Source organism: Manis javanica, chromosome 14, assembly GCF_040802235.1.
Source record: "Manis javanica isolate MJ-LG chromosome 14, MJ_LKY, whole genome shotgun sequence".
NCBI classification, from domain to species: Eukaryota; Metazoa; Chordata; class Mammalia; order Pholidota; family Manidae; genus Manis; species Manis javanica.
Genome location: NC_133169.1, coordinates 82,326,158 through 82,343,005, shown reverse-complemented (window position 1 = coordinate 82,343,005; position 16,848 = coordinate 82,326,158). Strand labels below are relative to the sequence as shown.

The window sequence follows — 16,848 nt, the reverse complement described above, 5'->3', positions numbered from 1 at the left end:
CTTGGATAAAAGTCCTGCCCCATCTCCTGCTACCTTGACCACAGCCCTTTGAGAATCCCTGCTGACCCTGAATCCATCTTTCCAACATCTATTACTTATTGTCATATTTCTTTATCCTTAAGTTTACCTACTTAGAATGAAGCTCACAATCAAGGCAACACGCATTGAAAAGACAGGTAACACTACCACAAGCCATCGTCATTGTCATCACTGCTGAATTTTACTGAGCACATTTTATGTACTTGGCACTATTATAAGAATTTTACATGGATTAAATCATTTAATCTCCATGAAAATCCTATGAGATCAGACTTTTCTTAAATTCCAGGATGCCCCGAAGGGGGTCAGCGGGGCTTGAAGTGAACAAGGCGGAGTTGTGGAGGAAGTAGGAGAGGGGCTGGGGCTCGGGGAATGAGGAGTGACTGGTGGGTGGGCCCAGGGGAAGCCTTCCAGGCCAGTATGAAGAATAATCATAACAGTAATAATATATTGAGCGTTTCACTGGGCTTGAGAGCTGTATATTTTTTATCTTCTTGGAAGCCCAGAACCTTGAGAGGTGGATACCAAGAACCTTGCTTTGCTGACAAGGACCCTGGGCCCCTATTGCAGGCCTCCCCAGCCCAGGGGGTCGGGGAGCGGGCCCAGCCCCATAGAGGCTGCAGTCCTCTGAGGGAAGTGCCCAGGGCAAGGAGAGCAGGAAGGAGGGGACACTCAGTGCTGCCCTGGGGAGGAGCAGTGAGGCCTGGAGGCCCTACCGGAGAAAGTGGGAAAAGACCAGAGGTGGGCTTTGAAGGATGAGCAGGAGTAAGAAAGGTAGAACTAAGGGGAGGCTGGTGGTGAGGACGGGACTGCACAGCCTCCTTTTTCTGCACCTCAGCCCCCCACGATCTCCCAGGGCCTTGAGTGAGCCCCCAGAGGAGGAAATATAAGAGATTTAAGGGCCTTACCCCCATGCAACTTTTTCTTTTTTATTGTGGTAAAATATATGTATGAATATATATACCATACTATTCTTAATGTACAATTTAAGTGGCATTCAGTACACGCGCACTGTGGTTCCGCCGTCACCACCATCCATCTCCAGAACTTTTTCATCATTTCAAATGTGAACTCTGTACCATTAAGCAATCAACTTCCCATCCCTTCCTCCCCCTAGCCCACAACCACCCTCCTACTTCCCGTCTCTATGAATTTGACTATTCTAGGCACCTCATACAAGTGGAATCAGACAGCATTTGCTCTTTTGCGTATCTGGCTTATTTCAACTAGCATAATGTCTTCTCAGTTGACCCATGTTGTAGCATATGTAGAATTTCCTTCCTTTTTAAGGCTAAATAATATTCTATTGTAGATATACCTCATTTTGCTTATTCATTCATCCATTGATGGACACTCAATGTGTTACCACTTTCTGGCTATTGTGAATAACGCTGCTATGAACATGATTATACAACCATTGTTCAAGTACCCAGTTCCGAGTCTTTGAGGTGTATACCCAGAAGTGGAACGCTGGATCATATAGCAATTCTATGTTTACTTTTTTTTTTTGCTTGAATATGAGATTAGACATAAGCAAACACAAAGAATTCATTGGGTGCCAGCTACTGCACGAAGTGTTTTGCCCATGTTTACTTTTTATTTGATTTGATTTTTTTATTAAGGTTTTACATGAAAAACATTGTGGTTACTACATTCACCCATATCATCAAGTATCCCCACAACCCACTGCAGTCACTGTCCATCAGCATAGTAAGATGCCACAGAGTCACTACTTGTCTTCTCTGTGCTACACTGTCTTCCCCGTGACTCCTCCACCACATCATGTGTGCCAATCACAATACCCCTCTATCTCCTTCTCCCTCACTCCCCACCCACCTTCCCTTTGGTAACCACGAGTCCCTTCTTGGAGTTTGCGAGTCTGCTGCTGTTTTGTTCCTTCAGTTTTGCTTTGTTGTTATACTCCACAAGTGAGGGAAATCATTTGGTTCTTGTCTTTCTTCACCTGGCTTATTTCACTGAGCATAATATCCTCCAGCTCCATCCATGTTTTTGCAAATGGTAGGATTTGTTTTCTTCTTATGGCTGAATAATATCCCATTGTGTATATATACCACCTCTGCTTTATCCATTCATCTACTGAGGGACACTTAGGTTGCTCCCATATCTTGGCTATTGTAAATAGTGCTGTGATAAACATAGGGGTGCATATGTCTTTTTTGAATCTGAGATCTTGTTTCTTGGGGTAAATTCCTAGGAGTGGAATTCCTGGGTCACACGGTATTTCTATTTTGAGCATTTTGAGGAACCTCCATATTGCTTTCCACAATGGTTGAGCTAATTTACGTTCCCACCAGCAGTGTAGGAGGGTTCCCCTTTCTCCACAACCTTGCCAGCATTTCTTTTTTCTTGTCTATTGGATGTTGGCCATCCTAATTGATGTGAGGTGATATCTTATTGTGGTTATAATTTGCATTTCCCTGATAATTAGTGATGTGGAGCATCTTTTCATGTGCCTGTTGGCCATCTGGATTTCTTCTTTGGAGAAGTGTCTGTTCATATCCTTTGCCCATATTTTAATTGGGTTATTTGTTTTTTGGGTGTTAAAGCATGTGAGTTCTTCATATATTTTGGATGTTAACCCCTTGTCAGATATGTCTTTATGGATATATTCTCCCATACTGTAGGATCCTTTTTGTTCTACTGATGGTTTCCTTTGTTGTACAGAGCTTTTTAGTTTGATACAGTCTCATTTGTTCATTTTTGCTTTTGTTTCTCTTGCCCAAGAAGATGTGTTTATGAAAAAAGTTGCTCATGTTTATATTCAAGAGATTTTTGCCTATGTTTTCTTCTAAGAGTTTTATGGTTTCATGACTTACATTCAGGTCTTTGATCCATTTTGAGTTTACTTTTGTGTATGGAGTTAGACAGTGATCCAGTTTCATTCTCTTGCATGTAGCTGCCCAGTTCTGCCAACACCAGCTGTTAAAGAGACTGTCATTTCCCCATTGTATGTCCATGGCTCCTTTATTATATATTAATTGACCATATATGCTTGAGTTAATATCTGGACTCTCTAGTCTGTTCCACTGGTCTATGGATCTGTTCTTGTGCCAGTACCAAATTGCCTTGATTACTGTGGCTTAGTAGTAGAGCTTGAAGCTGGGAAGCATAATCCCCCCTCTTCAACAACATGGGGAGACCCATTCCAGGGGAGGTTTTTGGGGGGACACGGCAGGGTTTTGGTTCCCAGAACTGTTCAGGGTGACGGAGAGGGCAATGGCTCTTGGTGTTTTCCAAAGAGTGCCACTGCCCTTTGCAGGGTCCTTGTGGAGCAAACAGTATGCAGAATATCAGAATTGTGTGAAGAACATATAGGGTGTGTCCAACCTTGTTGAAGCCCCTGCAGGCCCCCCGTGACTGGTGAGAGCCTCTGGCTTGGGTTAAGACTAGAGACCAAAGATTGAGAGCTGAATAGAGAAGTCTGACTGCCAAACAGAGAAATTATTCCAGCACAGAGTCTAGGCTCTCAAGGTTGGGGAAGGGGGAAAAGTGAGGTTGGTCATGAACTATTTCTGTTCTTTTTCAAAAAGCAAAGTTTCTGAGCATTGCTGACTGTCTGGGGATATCTGGCTTATAGGTCAGGTGAGCAGCGGGCTAGCTGCAAATGGTCATCTAGGTACCTGGGCATCTGCTTCAGGATGACAGTGTTTAGCAGACTCTGTGTGTAAGTGACATGCTCGAATCAAGATTTGGGTGCTCAGTCATGTCTGCACTGTTGTCAGCAGGCTAAGGGCCTGACTGGGACTCATCACTTGTTGCTGGACTTGATTTCTTACCCTCAGTTCCCTTTACCTTAATCCAGTTAACAACCATTTGCTAAATGCAACTGTCCATCTGAAACCTATATCCTCCACACCTCAGCCAGGGTCTCCTTCCTGCTCCTCGCCTCCCCATGCTATGTTGAATTCTACTTCTTCTCATATTTCACTGTGTCTGCCGTAGTGCAGGCCACCATCATTGCTCGCCCAAAGGCATTCGCTTTCTCCAAACTTATGCCCATCAGCTCATGTGGCAGCCAGAGTCACCTGCCTAAATTGTCATTCCTCTTCTTAAAATCCTTCCTTGACTCCCCTTGGCCATCAGGACAAAATCCTGGGGTTTGCACACCCAGGCAGCTGACCTCTCCAACAACACTGCCGTAAATCTCCCTCATATACGAGGCTCAGCTGCAGAGAATTTTCAGTTTCTCCAAAGTCATGTTCCTTATCGCTGTCATGCCTTGTCCACAGTGCCTGCTCCGCAAGGAATGCTGTTCTCACCTTCATCTGACCATCTCCTCTGTATTTTTCAAGGGTCAGTGTAGATGCCAATAATTTGGAGCCTTTCGCCGTATCTCCAAGCTGGAGTTAGGTATTCCCAACTTAGTGAAACCCAGTCCTGTCTCCTTATTTAAATATTTATTTGAATTGGAGTGTGGGGGAGAGATGTGGTCCCTTGGGTTATTTGGAGAGCACATCTACCCACTACCATAGGCTGGAGTTGTTGGAGAAGGAAATGCCAGCAGCGCACTGCTTCCTCTCCCAGTCCCTATTCTAGGGAGTGCGAGTCCGTTGAGTCCCTAGGGTGGGCTCTTCTGTTGAGCCATGCTGTAAAGAGAATCACTGCGTGCACGCAGTGGGCCAGAGCTCCAGGCTAATATTAGGCTACCAGGGCTCACAAGGGCCCAGTCAGAGAAGGAAAGACCAGGGTTCGCCTCTGTCCATCTGACTGAGTGACCAGCACGCCTTAAGGCTTCCAGGCTTCCTGTTCAGCTCAGCTTGTGTTGGGGGTTGTGCTAGGCCACCAGGATTCTCTAGAGGGCTGGTTGCCTTTTGAACTTGAGTATCTGGCTCTGGGGTGAATAGAATGAATATTCCCATATGAACTGGAAATGCCTGCCTGGGTCTCTGCTCTTTGAAAGAAACAAGCGGTCCCACAGACTGACTTGAGGATTTTCTGTCAACATCAACCCAAGACATCACTCTCTGAAACCTCCCACCAACTCTGTTTGCCCACAGCCCCACCAGTTGCCAGCATGTCAGGTGGTCCCAGAAGTTCCCCATACCCAGCAGGAAAGGGCAAAATGGGTGCCCAGGTGCATGCCTGACTAGTCATTGGGGTGAGTTCTAGGGAGAGGAGAGGTGGGCTGACACATACTCATTTTACTGTGGATGCTTCTGTATGTGGGAATGTTTTAAAAGCATGTATCCCTCCTGTAACTAAAGCTCCATCCCTTAGGCCTTGTTCAGATGGCAGAGGGTGACAAGGGACACTTGATAGGGAAGACAGCACGGGAGCCAGACCTGGTCAGGAAGGTGGCAGTGACAAGAGGACATCTGGACCAGCAAAAGGTAAGGTCCAGGGCCCAAAGACGGGAGAGATTTATGGGCAGAGGATGAAAAAGATGGGCACACACCTAACTGGAAGATTATATGGAAGACTGGTGAGAGGTGAGTTAGTACCATAGTGGGCAGAGCCTTGAATGCCAGACTGAGGAGTCGGTAAGTAAGGATTTCTGAGCCAGAGGGATGGGACCAGACCTAGGCCGTGGGGTCGGAGCTGGCGAGGATGAGGCAGGCCAGACTGCCAGGAGGCCGTTTGCACATTCCAGGGAGAAGAGCAACAGTGAGGGGAAAGGGGCTCCTGGAGGAATAAGCTGGGGGGGGGCCAGGACATGGGCACTGAGGGCAGGGCCCAGGGACCCCCTTCCACCTGCCTCACAAATCTCCCCACAGCCTTGCTGGGCACAGGCAGCTCTGTGCCTAGGGATCTTGGTCTGCCTGCAGCTGGAGACAGGGTGACATCCCAGCATGACTGGTTCTATCCCATTTGCCACCTTGCTCCAGAGAGGAAGTGCCCCCCCTCCCCCGGACCTCTTGGGGCCTCCAGCTCATTCCGCTTCCATAGAACAACTCCAGAGCGGCTGCTGGGTTTGGCTCACCTGGTGATTCATTTGCATATCACATTTTCCTGGGTCTTGGAGGAAAAGCAACCTTGCACACCACAAAAAGTGACTCAGATGTGCCAGAAGGAGCCAGATGACACTTCTCACACCTGCAAGAAGCAAGATGGGTGCTTTGGCAATGCTAAGGGTCCCAAGGGTTCCAGAGAGAGACCCGACAACTTAGGGGATTGGGTTTGACAGCAGGGAGGGGAGGTTAGAGTGCCCTACCCCCTGCAGCTCCCAGCTCTGCCTCCAGCCCCATCAGAGGCTGCTGGGGACAGTCATGCCTACGGTGTCATTCGAGGACCTACGTGGAGAAGGACTAGACCTCAGGCATGTTTTCCTAAATCAGAAAACCACTCTCCCCTCCCTAACAGTGGTACCTCCACTATCATGACCAGGTACCAAGGACTCAGAGAGGAAAGAAAACCCAATGAACCCTGCAGAAAGAGAGCATCTTCTCTCCTGACTCCTCTGAATTCTTGGTGGAAGGAGCTAAAGGCCACACTGCACCCTGATAGGGCCCAGTAACTTCAGAGTATAGTAAACACACCAGGCAAGGGAGTTCTCCTCTGGCACCCCAGGCAGTGTCGTGGCCCAGAGCTCCAGGCCTCCTGTTCCCTCTCACCTGGCCCCCCTCTTGGCTGAGGAACCGCTGTTCTTTCTTGCGGGTGTCACCTTTTCTGGGGAGCTTTCCTTTTCCACTCACACTACCAGCACCCCCGCTTCTCCGTTATTTCTGTTTCTGGTACTTAACCCGTCACTGCACGTGCGCCCTCTGCTGTTCTGCTTCTTTATGTGTCCAGGGTGACGTCATATGAGCCTTCCTCTGCTCTGCGTCCCTGGGGGTACCTAATGTCTGTCCCATTGAGCAGATGCTCACGCAGCATTGCTGCAACAGAGCCGCAAAGCACAACGCCAGGTTTCGAGTCAATCCCATGCCATTTCAGGATACTTTACCCTTCCTCGCCATTCCTTACCAGCCCACGCTTAGCCTTCAGGGACCTCCTCTTTGCACAAGGTTGGGGCCCGATGTCAACCACACTTGAAAGTGTGTCTCTTGAAAGGGTAGAGGTCCTCTAAGTTCTTGGTGCATTTGGGACTTAGGCCAAAGCAGAGCCGAAAGGCTGGGAGCTTGGGTGAGCTCCTCACTGCTCTGGAAATGGATCCATGTGCAGCAGCAACGTGGTGATGATTGACAACCACATGCAATAAGGAGCATGGGTTGTGGCCCCAGCAAATGAGCATGCTGCCTGCCCAGGGTGTCCGGACCAACCCCGTCTGGAGGTGGCCGGGGGCCACTCCAGCTGGGACCGTGGGCAAGGCATGTGAGAGGCCCCTAGCTCCCTTCCATGAAGTAAGTACCTCTGAGTCTTCAGTCCACCTCTTCCACCATCAAGATAAGGATCCACTGTCCCGGCAGGCTGTGGCATGGGGAGAAAGTCAGGCCCTGCCACAGGGCTTTGGCAGTACCAACTGCTCCCTTGGGTGCCCCAGGCTCGGACTCCTTACAGCACACTTTGCATTCCTCTGGAATTACTGGCCATTTGGCCACGTCAGAGCCTTGCCCTCCTTCTGCCAGAGCAGCTTTTCTGTGGACTTCTAAAGCTGTGGGATTATCTGGCTGGCTGATGGCTCAGCTTCTGCTCAGCAAGACTCTGATGCTGACACCACCCTCCCTACTTTCTTGCCCCCAGCTGGAGTCCACACCCAGCTGGCTGCTCAAGCCCTGGCTCTGGTAAGAGGTCTCTGGGCAAATCTGCAGCTCAGCTCTAAACATTTGTGCATCTGGTCTCTTCGGTTCATTGATCAGGAATCATATGATCTTTTAAAAACACAGCTGGTAAGTTGCCCATCTGTGCTTCTGCATTTGGATCAGTAAATCAGGCTGCCAAAATTTATTTAAACCCACAGGTCTGGGCTTAGAATTAGGCTGTCCTCACAGTGCCTCCTGTGATGATCTTCTCATTTTCTGGACCATCTTAATTCTTGGGACTACCTGTGCTTGGGCTTCTAGGAGTAGATCTGTTTTTATTGCTCATTTGTCTCCTGAGCTTTCCGAAGGACTATCTTCTCTTTACACTGAGGTTCACTAATTACAGGGTAAAGCATTAATCTGTACTCCTCCCCTCATCCTTGCAGTGCGCGCGCGCGCGCGCACACACACACACACACACACACACACACACACACACACACACACAGTTATTTCCCAGACAAGACGGGTCCTAAGTCCTTAGCCAGGTCAGTAACCCCGGTAAGTGATGTTTTCTATGCTTCCCTTCCCCACCCCAATCCTTTGAAATATACACAGGAATGTTGCTGATGTGGCAGAGATTGTCAACTGCCTACCAATATCTGGTCTAGCTGAGCACATGGCCATCAAAAATAAGTACTAAACTTCCCAGCCTCCTTTTCAGCTAAGTGACTAAGTTCCGATCAATGAGCTATATAAATAGGTTGGTGTATCCAACTTCCAGAAAGTATTCTTAAAGAGGCAAAGCATGACCATTCTCCTTTCTTCCTTCTTCTTGCTAGCTAGCACCTTCTGTGATAGCTGGGTCAGAGTAGTCATTATGGAGCATGAGGATGACATAACATTTTGGGTACAGCAGATGGGGTAGCCCAGCTTCCAAGGTAGCCTCCAGTGATTCTCAACTTCTAGGATTTGTGTTCTTGTTTAGTTCCTCCCACACTAAACAGGGCTGACCTATGAATCTGAACCGACAGTGTGACTTCTGGGACTATATCATAAAAGACATTGCAGCTTCTGCCTTCCTCTCTTTTGGATGACTTACTCTAGGCTAGTGCAAGCCAACTGCCATGTTGTAAGCACACCCAAGTAGCCCTGTGGAGCATCACAGGTGGTAAGGGACTGGGGCTTCCTGCTAATAGCCAGAACCAACTTGCTGGCCGTGTTGCAGCCCCTGGCAGCCCTTCGAGTGACCACAGCTCTGTCTGACATCCTGACTGCAGCCTCAGGAGAGAGCTCAAGCCAGAACCACCCAGCTGAGTCACTCCCACATTCCTGACATACAGAAAATGAGAGATAATAAATGTTTATTTTTGTCTTAAGCCACTGAGTTTTGAGGCAATCTGTTACACAGTTGAAGACAGCACAGAAGAGGAGGCTTGATGCTCTGGAATTGTGGTGGGCCATAGTGACTGTTGACATCTATCTCAGACTTTTCTTTTTTAAAGATAAATTCTCTTATTTTCACAATTATTATTATGAGTTTTCTGTCACTCCAATTCTTATTCCTGTTTGGCACCATTCATTCAGAAACTCTTCTCAGAATCGGTAGCTGGAAGTGCCATCATTCCTGCTGCCAATGGCAGGTTGAAGCCTAAATCTTCCCAAGGTGATGGGCAGTTAATGTCTAAAAATGTCTGTAAAAATCATTTTATAATAAGAACTGCAAGACAAGGGTCAGTAGACCCTGGCTTCTCTCCCTCCTGAGGGACCTCAATCTTACTTAACACTTTGGTGACCTCATTTGGCACAGAGAGACACACCCTCTTCATATGTGTCTCCCTACAATGTCCATGAGGTTCAAACAGATTTGTAAATAAGCATTTTGGAGAGTGTCAAGCTGCTCTACCAGCTTAAGATGGCACTCTTGCTGTTTCTGGGTGGAGTTAGCCTCAGCATGTACAGTTGTTCCTTTCACAGACCAGCTCTCGAGTGTGCATCTCATGTGGCCTACCGAGTAATCCTTAGCAGTGAGGGGATGCCCTGCTCAGATCCATTCAGCCATGGCAGCTAACAGGACTGACATCAGTCAGTCCTGTTAGTCTATTCTTTTCACTGAAGCACTCCTCCTTGGTGTCCCACTTGCTAGACAACGACAGCCAACCCTCTGAGGCCACCTCTCCATCCCCCATCCTGCTTTATCTTAGACTACAGAATCCCAGTGAACTAATCAGACAACACAATTCCTGACCTCCGGCATCACAATCCCTTAATGTTCCTCATCTGACACACCAAGTGAGAGAGCTTCTCTCTGAAATCTTAGCCTTCTGAATTCTACCAGGGACCTTGACTCCTGCTTTCTAGATATTTCCAGTCCTCTTTCCACTCCTACTCTTGCACTTCAACAAAGACCTTCTGTCCCTAGAGGCCTCAACTGTTTCCTCAGCCTGGTCCCATGAGAATCATCTGAATAACCAACAATTTTCATAAATCCCGTATTTGTTAGGGTAATCCTAGATGCTATGATGAACAAATCCCAAAAATGTATATTGCCTAAGACAATACAGTTAATTTCTTGCTCACAAAAAACCCAAATTGGTGTTTCTGATCAGTGGTGTCTCTCCACCCAGTGATGGATGACTCAGGGACTAGGATCCTTCTACCTTTTGGTCCTGCCATTCTCCAACATGTGGTTTCCAAGGGGGCTTCAAGCCAGACGAAGGAGAAAGGGTGAAGGCACATGTGCTTCTTAACCATGTTGGGCTGGAAATGACGCATGTCATCCCTGATCAATATTCCATTGGCAAGAACGCGTCACTTGACTCCTCTCAGATGTAACATGTGAAGGGAGGGTAATGCTGGGAAATGTAGTCTCTGATAGGAAGCCCATCCTAGCCTCGATTTTATTCTATGGAAGAGCAGGGAATGACAATTTCTTTCTGGTGAATAGTTATCTCTCTCTGTTATACAACCTTCATTTCCTTCTGCCACAACCTCTTAGCAAGACCGGCCCAGACACTACAGGCCGACAAGCCTTCCTGGCTTCTAAATTCTGAAGAAAACCCCGAGGGAGCAGATTAGTGCCAATGCAGATTTATGACCACCAAAGCCAGCAGGGCCGCTGTACTGCTAGGACCGGCTCATATTCTCTCCCGTTTGCCATAACAAGGGTTCCAATACTAAGGGTTTCCCATATCAAGGGCTCCCTGCACTTAGTGCCCACACCAACCCCCATTCTCAATGAGTGAGGATTTTAGGGTCAAAGGACATGATGCCCCTCCACTTCTTATCCTGCTTTCTCCTCCCACCCCACCCCACTCACTAATATAAACTTGTTTGTGTCCCAATTCACTCCAGCTTCACAGCCCAAACTGCTCCCTAGGTTTCAGACCTGTGCATCCACCTGTCCCCTGGATGCTTCCACCTGGACGTGCATAGCTCTCTCCAACTCACCAGTCTCCAACTGAGCTCATCACCCAGCCCCGCCCCCTCACCAAACTTGCTCCTCCTCCTGTGGTTTTTCCCCTCCTATGATGGCAATACCTTAACCCCATGGTCATCCTCACTGAAAACCCGAGGAGCTCTTTTTCTCGTTTCTCAGGTTAAATCCTGGCCAAAACATTTCTTGAATCAGTTCCCTCTACTCCTTTCTTTAGTTCAGGTCACCGTTTCTTGCTCTTATGCCCGTAACCACCTCCTAACATTTTTTATGCCTCTCGTTGGCTCTCCTCCAACCTGCCCTCCACAGGTAGCCAGGGTGACTGCTCTATGGTACAAATCTGAGCATGGACTTCCCTCTGAGGCCCCCAAGACCCCACTGCCCACTTCAGCCAGCCTCTCACTTCCCCTGACATTCCAGCAACACCAGACTTTCCTTGGTGCTTGCCCTGAGGATCCTTAACGCCACAATGGAATTATGGGGGTTACGGGGGGTTACCCCTCCTTGGTGAAGCTAGAACATCCTTTGTTTTCCTCTGTCTGTGCTCATCACACTCCTTGGTAAGGCTCCTTTTCTGTCTGCCTCCCAACACCACAGGGCAGGAACCCTTCAGCTCAGTATCTCGGTGCCTGGGGCACCGCTTATCATACAGTGGGTGCTCAGTACATGCTCAGCGAATGAATGAAGATGATGAGAAAGTACCCATTGAAGGTAATGAAAATCTTGATTTAGATACACTTGCTTGCCTTAGGGTGAATGAACATTTCCTGCTCGAGAAAGCCAAAGTATATATATTTTTATCTGTGAAATCTGATCCTTTGCCTAAGAGCCTCCCCATCAATTAATCATGACTAGCCATTTGCGCAAAACCTCTTCTCCCAAAGCACTTTGTGTAGAAGGGCTGAGCTCCTGCCAGAGCTGTGGGTCCAATTTCACCACATGACTAGCCTTTGTAGTAGACTCACACCCCTGCCTCTCATGGACCCCCACAGTGGCCCTGAGGGGCAAGCCAGAAAGGAGCATTGTCCTATTTCTAAGAAAACTTGTTCATAGGAGATGAGATGATTGTCGAAGGGTGCAGAGTGAATCAGATATTTGTTCTTTTTCACTTTATCATAGACCACTCTGCCCCCTGCTCCCCAGGGCTGACATAACGCCTCTTATGCCAACACAGACCCTGGGCTCTGTGGGAAACAGCCTCAGACAGGGAGAACTGATACACTGCCCTAGCCCCCTAGGTCATGATGCATCTTGTGTGTCAGCCATTATCTTGGGCAGGGGATTACTGGAACAGACACCCACCCACACTGGCTTGAGCATATAAAGGAAGACTCACAGAATCCAAATGCACGAAGCCATCTCTAGGACTAGCAATGCTCATTAGACAGGCATTTTCTCTTTTTTGCTGGACTACAGGTCTTTTCTCTTTGCATTTCTAATCTGGTCCCCTTTTCACAAAACCCTGAATCATCTTTTGCAAGGCCCAACATGACTGCTAATCCTGAGTCAGCCTGACTCACAACTGCAGGGCCTCCGGCCACAGGAGCAGATTGTCAGAGCCTTGGGGGCGCTTTGCCAGCTCAGCCTAAGCGACTGTCTGTTCTCCCAGGCTCGGCTTTCAGCCCTGGTCCAGCACCTGGCCCATGGGAGAGGGTTTGGGTCACTTGGTACTAACAAGGCAGTGGGGGCTGTGGGCAGGGGAAGTCCTAGGAGGGATGTGGATAGAAAGCCCATTACAAGTGCAGGAAAAACTGTGAAAGATGTTGAGTGTTAGTGGGCAAACTGAATAGTGTATCCACCTAGGTTCTGCCTTTTGCTGTCTTTGACCAGACATTTCTCAGCTCTAAAGATGGAAGTTAAATTGTAAAACACTGATAGTAATGTAAATAAGTCCTGTTCAGATAAATGCAAATTATATCTGGCAGAATACAACTGACTTGCCTTGTGGATATTGACCAGTTTTGCATCCCTTTCTAAAAATATTTTAGCATTCCTTATCCAACTCTCATGTGTAATACTCTTGAGTTCTCCTTTGAATTGGTTGTAATATTTTACTGGTTCTCTCATTAATTAATGAGATAAATTGAATCTCTGACACATGCTTACTTATCTAAGGGGAGGCATGGTTACAACTCCTTTTAAAATTTATTGTTAAATATAGTCAAAGCCTGTATGATCACAAACTCAGTTTAGAAACATTACAGATGCAGAGGAAAAAATATAAGATACATGTAAGTCTGGGGAGAAGAAATCCCGGGGCAAAATACCTCTAAGACCAAAGTCAGTCAAAAGGAGAAATAAAGTTGAAAACCTGTTATTGTTACAAGACAGTCCAGGGCCATCTTTCTTTCCTGCTCTGGCTGAAGTAAGTCAGCACTACCCCTCACCTCTCAGGTTCAGATAAGCCCTCCATCGCCCAGTAATTACCCATTGATATGGAGAGGAACTGCTCTCCACCCCTGAGGAATGCCTATTGATATGCAAATATACTAAAGCCAGCCTTCTCCCCATCCCTGAGGATGCAGATGCACTAAGTCCAGGAGAGATATTCTGGAAATACTACTATTTTACCCACAATACACCAGGAACTTAGTGGTTACTGTGGCAGGACAGGAGGGAAGGGAATAGGGAAAGAAAAGACAGGTAAATATACATTTTACATTTTTTTGTACTATTTTGATTTTTAAACTATGCTAAAGTAATTTCAGTGGCTCCTAGGTAAAGGCTTAAGAATGATTTGTTTTCTTTTTTGATACTTTTCTCTATAGAGAAAAATAGCATGTAATTATTAAGCTGTATGTATGGCTATTCGGACTTTTCTGTTTTATTTTACCAAAAAATATTTTTTTAAGCCTGATACGTGTTAAATTTTAAAGGAAAAAGGAAACTAAATAGGTAAAACTACATCTTGGCATATTGCTCCAGGCAGGCATGGGTAGCTGGAGGTGGTTATGACTGGGGCCTGCCCTCAGGGAAGAGGATAAGGTTCAGGCTTCACCCACAGGCCGAAGGGTTCCAAGCACAGGCCACACCTACCCTGTGTCTGCTGCCCAGATGACAGGTCTTCCTCACTGTTTTATCACCTCCCTCCTGCCTCCCTGTCAGCTCAACTCAGGGGACGTGATAGAAGCTCCTTCCAGAGGGGGGACATTCCTTCCTCCTGGCCTTCTTACTCTGACAACCGGACAGGCATCCTGCTCTCCCTGGCTTGCTGCTGAAAGGGGACAATCACTGCCAAACCACGCTTGCACAACAACGCACTTCTGAGAAGGCTTCACACGGTTTCTGTCAACTGAATCCTGTCTCCCTCCTGACTTACATGATGGTCCAGATATGCTCTGGCTTTCATGCTCATGGGTGGCTCACCCACTGGTAACTAATCTTAAAACTTCGAATTCTTTGTCTCCATTAACCAACTGTGGGTAAAATTGTAACATTTCCAGAGTATCTCACCTGGCTTTAGTGTGTTTGCATCTCCTCAGGGCTGGAGAGAAGTTCATTTCCATGTCAGTGGGTAATTTACCTGGGCAACCCAGGGTGTGTTTGAACCTGAGCATTTAAAGGGAGGGGCTGGCTGGCTGGCTGGCTGGCTTGCTTCTTCAGGAGCAGAGGAGAGAGCCGGTCCTGGACTGTAGTTTGTAAGCAATGAACAGGTTTTAAACTTTATTTCTCCCTTTGACTGATTTCAGTTTTTAGAGGTATTTTGCCCCGGGATTTCCTCTCCCCGGTCTTACACCAACCTATAAACCAGTCTATTTCCGTACGTGATGATAGAACCTTCCTTCTAGGAATTCCTCTGTCACCAAGCTTGTAAGTTTTCTCTGCTGTTTTCTTAGTGCGTGTGTATGTGGTGGGGGAGGCAACACCCACAGGCAGTGGAACCACCTCTCAGCCCCAGAAGCTTCCCCTGGCCTTTGGCTAAGTGTGTGCAGTCCCCTTGCACTTGGCATAGTTGCACGCAGGTGCTTCATTAATGAACTCTTGCCCAGGACGACTGAAGAATAAGGCATGGATGAGCCACGTGCCCGCCCTCACTTACTGCACATTCTCAGATGGCTTGACTAAGGCCAGGCTTTCCCACATTTACCCATTAAGCACAGAGACACAGTCAATCCTGCTTTCGGGGGCTGGTACTCCAGAACACCCTCCCAAGCTGCATATCATGCTGTGGCCTAGTACTGCTACACAGGGCTGGTTGAACCCAGACTCCCAATGTCATTTGACTACATTTTTCTCTCCCTGAAGTTCTTCAGTGGCTCCCTATTGCCAGCAGGATCAAGTCCAAGCTCCATGGCTTGGCCTTCAAGTCCCTTACTTCCCAATCTGGCCCCAGCTATATCTCTGGCACCATCTCCCTGTACCACATACCACACTGTCTAACCACCCATTCACCCCATGCATGCTGGAGTCCAACTTGCACTCAAGTCCAAAGGCTGTTTTCCAAGTTCTCACAGCTGCCCAAAATGCCTTTCAATGGCAGTCTCTCTCTTATTAGTTGATGTCATCAGAATTGCATTACTATAGATGCAGACACGGGCATGCTAGGGCCTGTCTTAATGTAGAGCCTTAGACCCCAGTGCTCACACCACCCCCGTGGCTGCACCTGGGTGTACTTTCCAGAATGGCTCTTTCCATGGGAGCAGCTGCAGATTCCTCCTACCTCCCAAAAGCTCATTGCCATGGAGCAAAGACAGTTGTATTAGGACACATCACAGCATCTCGCTGCCAAACTGACAACTACAATTATGTTTTGGCCAGCCCACAGCTGGAGATGAGAGAAATGCACAAGTAGCCAAGGCCTCATGAGCCTTCATGAATCAGCAGTTTGTGCTGTGTGTGAGGAAGCCCATCCTGCCAGTTGTCCAGGCCCTCCCTTGGTGGGCAACCTGTTGGCTACAGACCTCAAGTTAGCACCTGAGACCCTCAGATGAAGTCCTGCACAGTGACAGTTAATGCCTCCAAGGGCCACCCCAGGACCCAGAGGAGCAGTAGGGCAGAGTGGTCAAGCCCAGCTAAGGCCCAACCCTGAGGGACAGGCAGGGGTAGGGGCAGGCAACACAGAGGGCCGAGCTGCCCAGGGTGAAGTCTCTCCTGCTGGGCAGCCTGATGTTGGGTATCCTCATGATGGGCACAGCGTGTCTATGGAGGCCCTCGGGTGCCACCTCCATGAGGAACCTCAGTGCCATAGGCCATGGGCAGAGAAGTGGTGTCAGTGCAGGGCCAGGACACGGATGCAAAAGCAGTCACACACACAGCAGCAGCTTCACCTAGTGGGCCGTGCCATGTGCCCACACTGTCTGAGTGCTTTTACCTAGGTCCTTCTTCTCACCTTCACCACAGTCCAGTGAGGGAGCTTCTGTTATCATGCCCCTTTTACCGGTGAGGAAACTGAGTCTCAGAGGGGAATTTGATGGAGACCTCACAGCTGGAAAGTATGGAGCTGGAATTTGAGGCCAGATGCTCTGGCTCCAGAGCTTAGGTGGCTTATGTCCTGTTATTCTTTTTCTGACTCTTTCAGCCCAGTCTTGGTTGCAGGGAGCTAAGAGACCCCAGCACATTTCTCACACAGAGTAAGTTAAATTGGTGCCTCCAAATAGACTCTGGCCTGGAAGCTGAGATGTTACCAAGGGAAGCAAACAACAACTTTTTCAGGTGACACATGCTGGGCTATGGATTTGGGGTGGTGGGTGGGGGTAGAATTAAAAGCTACCAGGATTTCCTCATTGCATGTTC

At 48.0% G+C, this 16,848-nt stretch overlaps 2 long non-coding RNA genes across 5 annotated transcripts in view; one reads left to right on the top strand and one right to left on the bottom strand.

The window, feature by feature from the left end:
* LOC108384771 (uncharacterized) overlaps window positions 1-8,899 on the bottom strand; it is a 49,219-nt gene extending 40,320 nt beyond the window's left edge. Inside the window, exons 1-2 of the long non-coding RNA XR_012125050.1 lie at window positions 7,349-8,899; window positions 5,981-6,093 (exon numbers count right to left, since the gene is read on the bottom strand). This is a non-coding gene — a long non-coding RNA (uncharacterized lncRNA). The remainder of the gene's footprint in view (window positions 1-5,980; window positions 6,094-7,348) is intronic.
* LOC118972031 (uncharacterized) overlaps window positions 1-16,848 on the top strand; it is a 38,634-nt gene that overhangs the window by 8,352 nt on the left and 13,434 nt on the right. For 3 of the 4 annotated variants that reach the window (XR_012125048.1, XR_012125049.1, XR_012125046.1), the window contains exons 2-3: window positions 5,278-5,390; window positions 16,634-16,767. This is a non-coding gene — a long non-coding RNA (uncharacterized lncRNA). Of the gene's footprint in view, window positions 1-5,277; window positions 5,391-11,712; window positions 11,827-16,633; window positions 16,768-16,848 lie in introns of all 4 variants that reach the window. The other variant, XR_012125047.1, reaches the window with a different exon arrangement.